We start from the raw sequence: 7,963 nt of genomic DNA on the forward strand, positions 1-7,963 counted from the left end.
TTAGTCATATGTAATAGAGGCGAGCCTATTGCTATACTACACCCATTGAGAACAATGGAATGTTAATAAGAAAAGGCAGAAATGAGCAAATGCCAATAGCACTTTCCTGGACCTGACAATCAAATCCGAGACCTCATCTTCATCATACTCTACCTCAGACTACAGAGGTACCTACTCATTTAGTACTTTAGCTTGTAAACACCTACGCAAAAAGTTTCAGTCATTCGTTAATGTCAACCAAAACATTGCACCCGTAATATTTACCAGTTTCTGAAACTATGATAATTATTGAATGATGAATTTTACCTTTGCGCAACACTATCTAGCATTAAAACAAGCGTTTAATTTAAGTTTAAGAGGCTGCGAATATTTTATTATTGAAGCAACTGAAGCGCGTAGCACTTTTAATTTGAAATTTTATGTTAAACAATAAAATATGAATTAAATATGAAGCTTAAAATGTAACTGGATCAGTAGACACCACTGGGGTTTTCAAATTTATTTACACGAATACAGACCGGTTTTAAAATTCAGTATTTAAATGGAATTTTGTTCGGGTGAGAATTTATAGATGTTATTATACTGTTTATGTATCTTCTTATTATCCTAAGATAGCGTTCGGGACACAAATAGCTAGTATTGAACCCAATAAAACCCAATAAAGACGGGTCATATTGGCTATTCGATTGATATCGAAACAGCTCGTAATGGCTCGCTGTTGAATACTTATGTCACTTTAATAGTTGAATAATGATGATAATGTTCGAAGTCAATCATAAATACAAATAACTTTCAAAGAATTTTTTATCACTTAACAGAATTTAGCTTCACTCATTGCTAAATTTATCTTCTTACATGGCTATTTCGTTGTTGGGGTGTGTATCGCTCAGCCTGTAGATAAATAGTTACATAAAGGTTTTTGACCCCGAAAAAGAAAATTTAGAGTTTAGACTTTCATCTTTTACTTTTAGGTACTTACTATTATATTTTAAATTCAATTGATGTATAAAATAACTAGCTTTCCATTACAAGAGCTATTAATCAAACGCAGGAAACGAATGACATTATGCCTCACCATTTTTTTTCCTGTACGCTATTCGAAACAGTTCATGTGTAAAGCACACAAATGTATGCGTGCCTACGTATGTAGATATTTCTCACACGATTGAACTCTGAAATTTTATTCAGTAATCGATCGATTCAATTTGCATCTCCACATTGTTTGTTTCTCATAAGTTCGTCGTTAGGCCTGAATGTGGAATATATTAGATGTGTGAAGGTTTATGGAGGCTTACCTACTTATATTTTGTGAGAAGATTGTTTTTCTTTGTGTTATAACATTAAGATTACTGTCAGAGTTAATTTTAACTGGTAAGATAGCCTTGGACGCTGAACTGTGCACTTTAAAGACTTACTTTTCTTTTAATCTATTTTAAGTAGCATTTCAACCAGGAGTATAAGCGGTAGCAAGAAAAAATATTCATAGAAATACTTATGCATAGAGCTATAAAAGAGCTTTGCTTGAACATCTTTTAGTTATATTATGATTCGTGACAAGGAAATTCGTCGTAGAATTCCAGAAGTCGACATGTAGACTTTTCATAGTGCCAGTAGCTAATGAGTCGAAGTAGCGGTGGTGCTGTGGGCGGCATATGTATGGATCGAGGGATGATCGTTGCTATAGAAAGGTTACGGTGACGGTGAACCTCAAAGCGTGGGTATGCCTTAATAGATGGATGACGCATGTACGCTACATTTCAGTAGTGCTACGACTATTTTATTTAGTAAATCATACATTGGAGTTACTAGTTTTTGACCTTTATCTCTCTTCGGAAACCTTACTTTGGAAATGTTAACACGTATCCAGTACGTACGGTTGGCTGTGGCAGAAGTTTAGACTGGTATATTAAGTAGAAGTTTAGACTATAGATATCTTGTAGAGCTATTCCTTTGGGTAACATTGGAAGTAACGTATGGTTCGACACTTTCAACTCCTCGAAAAGAGAACAAAATAAAAAATATAAAAAAAATAATCTTCATCATTTCAGTGATTCGTTAAATAATTCTACTTCCTTGATTTATAAGTCCCCCGTCTCTCTATTGCAAGCAATAGGAAGTTGGTATGTAATTCACTACTAAAAATATGTCTCAGAAGTGGCCATGTAACTTCTCTTAATACTAAATGTCGTAGCACATCACACAACAAGCCTCAAGAGACAGATGTAACTTGACATGACGCAATCGTGCAGCTACTCTGCTGACATTCGACATCCCGAGAGACTGCTGTTCCCAATCGAACGTTACTCAATTAAGTTCACCAATTTCCACTTCCAATACATATGTACAAACGAATTGATAGAACATAGACATTATTAGACATAGAATACCTGTTGAAGATATTATTTTGAAGATTCTTTCCGTCTTATTCATAAACACACTATAAACCTATTTTAGTTATAAAGCTACTATTATATGTTTTCTCTTTTTCATTTCGCTAAGGAGTGAAAAAAACAAAACACTTTACAAGCCTTTCATAACTTTATATATTTTTATGAATAAGAGGTTTTGTATATTATTATTTAACAATGTTAGTATTATGCGTATCCTAGCATAAATTATCCTTGACATTGATTTATTTGTTTTAAAAAGTTATTAAAGTATTGTATAGGAGAAAATATTGTAACCATTAACATAGCTACTTAGGGAACTAAACACGTGGATTTTTTGCTAGAAATACAGCTTAAAGAAGAAAAAGCTTTAAAATAATCTTTTAGTGCTTGTAAAACATGTTGTTTGTGTTATACAAGTTAAATCAAAGTCACTGTTTACACAAAGCATCTCACATTCTTCCCTTTTATACCCGGTATAAAAGGTAAACATGACACGACAGATGCTTATCTCCGTACGAGTATATTGAAAAGCGTTAGCAACGTTATTCCAAGCTTACTACATTCTTTTATAGCATCCTTTGGCGCCTCGGTAAATGCAGTTTTGACTTACATTATACAAAGTAAAATTGAAAAAGAAATTTAAAGGGAAGCCTGCAAAGTTTAAAAGAAAAGTGCGCGGAAGTTTCAGTTAAGATAGAATAACATTTTTGTTGGAAGACTTCAGCTTCCGACGTTCTGAAGATAGTTTTTTGTAATATAATGGAATGTTCTACTTATAACTTTAAGACTACATAAAATTTTATCTTTCCTGACTTATGTTAGGTCTCATTTTATGAGCGTCTATTGACAGCTACCGGACACAATTCAAAACTTTGGGAAGTCGTTAAGAACTCTTTGGTACTAAAATACAATAATAGAGTTATTCACACATAGCCCGTTGTCTACGATCAGCAATAACGTCGCATCCTACTGTTATTATTAATACTGTAGTTATTGTTTTAATGGCAGCAAAATAGTTTCTCTGATAATAATAATATGAAGCCGAACGGTTATTATATTTGACAAGGTAAACAGAACGAGATAAACACAATTAGTTGCAGTTTGTAGTCGGGACAATGTTGAGCCGCATGCTCCATTATGCCATGTTACAGTTATTGTGTGACAGTGTGCCGCGTATATCGTTTATCTATTTCTTACCTATTAGGGATAATAGTTAGCTGTGTTTTACGACTTCTGTGGGGTAATAAGATGATTTTATTATGAAGACGTGCAAAGGCTGCTTATAGTCTTAGTTAATTACTTAAGTATTATAAAAAAATATTTTATTGTTTCCTGTAAGAGCGTTAGTTAGAAATACACTAAATGTTTTCTAATTTTCATACAATCGTATCGTCAAATATATACTGTCATTGTATCTGATCAATTTACTTGTTCGCAGGTAATTTAAAAATATTTTTATATGCCCGGTGACAAATCGAAATTTTATAGACAACTAATAAGCTTGCAAAACATAAGTACATATTTTATAGTGGTTTACTTGGTTATCAAACTTACAGAAAAGTACATGAAGTACGGATTTTGAATTACATAATTAATATGATGAAATTGAAAAATCGTTTTCTATAATTAGATATTTCCACTTCCAAGTTTAACGCGAGCGGATTTACGTAGACCTTTTTCGTTATTAATTATGACATGTTTCAAAGCTTATCAACTGTGACGCAGACGAGTTAATCAATCAATTTAGATTTACTGGCTATTTTTGAACGAAAAAAATTGATTTCACCGCGGCGTTTTTGTGAAAGCGATGATGGATAAATGGGATTTTTATTCTACGCTACATTAAATATTCGACCCATATTATTCCATGTGTCTACTTTTAGAGACAAAAAACTTATTTGTGCAGACATTTTGCGACAAAACAATGACCAGATTTATTCTCAAGGGCCTATTTACGAGGCGCGGATTTTCGCGCGGATTGCGTTACGCGATGGGCTCAGGTCACTCGGCCGGACAATCCGCATAACGCGTCCTAAAATTGAAACAAAAACATAAACGAAACAGTAAAATTACTGAATTAATAAATAATGAGGTTTTCTTCCCAAATTCGTGAGGGATTATTATTCCTATGCAACGTGGTGATGCGAGCAAGAGATATGATACTTCGCTACGTGACTTCAGGCCAAACCACCATACTTTACGTTGAGTAATCTTGGGCCCTTATCGCCGCCATATCCTGAAAGGGTTAAGGGTATGACGCCTACGCAATAACGACGTTTTCTAATAACTTTTAGTTAGAGTTTTGGAACTCGGTTAAAATGTTCCGAGTTTGGGTAATTTAGCCATCTTGTTTCAAAGTGTTGCGATAGTGGTGGCCCTTTGAACGTTACTTTCAAGAAATAACAAATTATAACTTCCCATGCTCAATGGTTCATGAATCAAATCTTAACAAAAATATTGCTGCTTTTAAGATCACATCAAAAAGTAAATTCGGTTACAATAATATTAATATTGTAAAATAAATACATTATCTATTAATACATTTTTAGTAAATTACTGCGTCGGAAAGATATTCTAATAAACGAATAACGTTATCAGACTAAAAAACTAAACGAAAAATATTACAAACAACAACTCTTGTTTGAAGTTAATCCCCAACTTTGTAGCGTATCGATACGATATGAAAGCGTCTCAATTAAAAAGCCGGTCGAACTATGCAAAACAGCTTTTCTCGTTTTAATATAAAACTACGTGCCGCAAATACCATCCATTCCAATATAAAAACGGTTTTATTCGTATCAAGAATAAAAGAAAACAAGTAATTAGTATGGCAATGGTGGATTTTGTCGCATGATTTCATTCGCCGTTTATTTTTCCACTCGTAAAGGCTTCAGACGCCTTTGTGCCGATTTTCACATTAAATTCTCTTTGAATGCGGAAAATATTCCTTTGACTATGGTTCAGTAGTTCTTATTAAAGCGACTGATTAATTTTTATATGGATCTAGTGTTGCTGGAAAATTAATGGAAAATGTATTAACGGAAACCGGGTAATTAACAATTAAGTATGTCAGGAAGGTCAGTTATTAAACAGAAGACGAGTTATCTGCGGGTCTCGATCTGCACACAACTATAGAGTACCAGATTGAATAGAGTCCTTAAAGCATATTGTCCTACTATAATGGTAAAGTTGGCGGGTATTGTCAAAAGTTATGTTGTCGAAGATATCGGTAACGCTAAAAGGTATAGAAGCGAACAAAAGGTAGCATAATGGCCGGTCATCATCGTATCTTTATCGGCACACATTTATGGGCCCGATAGTGGCGTCGCACCCGCAGCACGGAGACATACAACCTTAGATAATACCTAATACACGCAGAGCACACTTGAGGAAACAATGCAACGTTAAGTGCGCACCCATTATAGCACTTTTGTGTTCGCAATAAAGTGCAGAACAGTGCGGGGCTAGCTCGTGCGGGGGCTTGCATTTGTTTGGGTCGTGCGCGCAACAAGTGCGGCGCAGGTGGATTGGCGCGGGGCGCGCGGCGCGGGGGATGCTCATTGATCAGCCGGCGCCTGTTGCTCGACCTGATACCCCCCACCCCCCACTGACCTGTCCTCTCCCTCGATGGGCTCGACGTGTGTAATCAAACTGACATGTGGGAATAAGGGTACAAATAGATTGTCCATCATCATATTTTGAAACAAATATATCAGCCCGTCTAGAATTTTGATTTAGGTCACAAAAGTTGTCATGACATAATTAGAGAACAAAGGAAGACTGAGGGCATACTTTTGGCGGGAGCGGTTGTCGAGTTAATTAATGATGCTCTTTGGTCCAATATTAGGATATTAATACAGTGTTACAACCGAAATAGGCAATTTTCCGAGCATAAACAACGTTTGATGAGTTGCTAAACCAACAGTTTATTAGAGGATAAACGTCGAGTCGAATGTGTGGGTAAGTTGTTTGTCGATAAATAATTAGGCGCGTATTTGTACAATTGCGTTACCTTGTTGTTCGCTAAGTGCTGGCAATTTGATTGTCACGTACATTGTAACTTGTGCTTCGGCGAACACTTCGCTTCAACTTTTCCCGCGTTTCCATTTTTCTATGCTAATTCTGTGGGGAGAACGTAGTGAGCTTCTATTGGCTACATATTTTCCCGCGCAACTTGCGACCTACAAAGGAGGGAAAATCTTTAAACTTACGATATTGCATTATAAACGTCAGATGAGTGTACAGAGGCAGTTTGTAGTTATGAAAGAAATTTCTTTGTACCTCGTAGAGCTTTAATCCCGTAATATATTTCTCGAGAGATAAATATAATGAACTCCACCGAGGAGCCAATTTATGTGTAAATTTTACTCCTTGACAACTTTGAGTATATATTTAACACTGTAAGCACTTTTTGGCTCTCTCAGTGCTACTTTGATGGCACCTCTCCTTTGCAGATATTTAAAATGAAGAGAATATGTATTACTGTGGAGCTGCGTTGCAAAGCCGAGATTAAGCTAATTGTATTCAGATTAAGAGAAAATAAACTGCATATTGTATCGAGGCTTATCCGAGTGGCGAGCGAGCGCGCGTCCACTAGGAAAGCGCTACGGATGCGAATACACTGTTATGGCACTATGGGGAAAATGGCGCGAAATGCAATACAGATAAATAATGGTAATGGAGAATGGACCATATCACTTATTGCAACCAGATCTATTCAAATTAATTTGATAATACTATAATCCTGAACGAGACTTAAATGCAATGACAATTTTAGGTTGTTTTTTAATACTTTATTTGTTACCCAACGTTTCGATGAAGTCGTTTAAGATTTAAGATTCTATTAGCTTTTGTGTATAAGCCTCGGTACTTAAAAATTTAATTCAACTCCGATTTATTTTATTTTTAAACATACATTCAATGTATTACACACATACTACATGTAATACCTACACGCACATACGTATTTATGATATGTAACGATAGGAAATGAACATGTCTGTCGCTACAGAGGCGCTATAAAGAGCTCTGATTTATTTCTGTCACTTTCCTGCTTCCGCCGAAACGAAGAATGAAAAAGTCGCTTCACACGTGGATACTTAGCGCTTTCGACCTCCACTGATTCTATTTTATTTTGTCCCATATAAATCTTTGTCAAGAAAAAATGGTCTCGAATATTATTTCCGTCCTCGCTTCATGTAATGAAATCTGTTTCTTTGTATTTTACAATCGCGTAAGTATCATCTCTGTGGCGTCATATTATACAACCTCATCACATCAGACTTTACATTCAGTGTAATCTCAAATATCCTGAAGGATTTACGTTACGAGCGTTCAAAGTATATTACTCATAAGCTGTGGTCCTAAAAATCTCATAAACAAAACCCCACTCATATTTCATGTTGCCGTAAATTTCCATTTTTAGCGGAACACTGTTGACCGCTCGGCGCTCTGTACTTAATAACCTCGTTGAAGCCACGGGACGAGAGTACTTAAGACATTCAATCTAGACAAAAAAGGGATACACGGACCTGAGGGCAGTGCAGGGTTAAGGGCTCAGGCAATTAGGGAGG

This window comes from Anticarsia gemmatalis, chromosome 1 (assembly GCF_050436995.1).
Source record: "Anticarsia gemmatalis isolate Benzon Research Colony breed Stoneville strain chromosome 1, ilAntGemm2 primary, whole genome shotgun sequence".
Lineage (NCBI taxonomy): Eukaryota > Metazoa > Arthropoda > Insecta > Lepidoptera > Erebidae > Anticarsia > Anticarsia gemmatalis.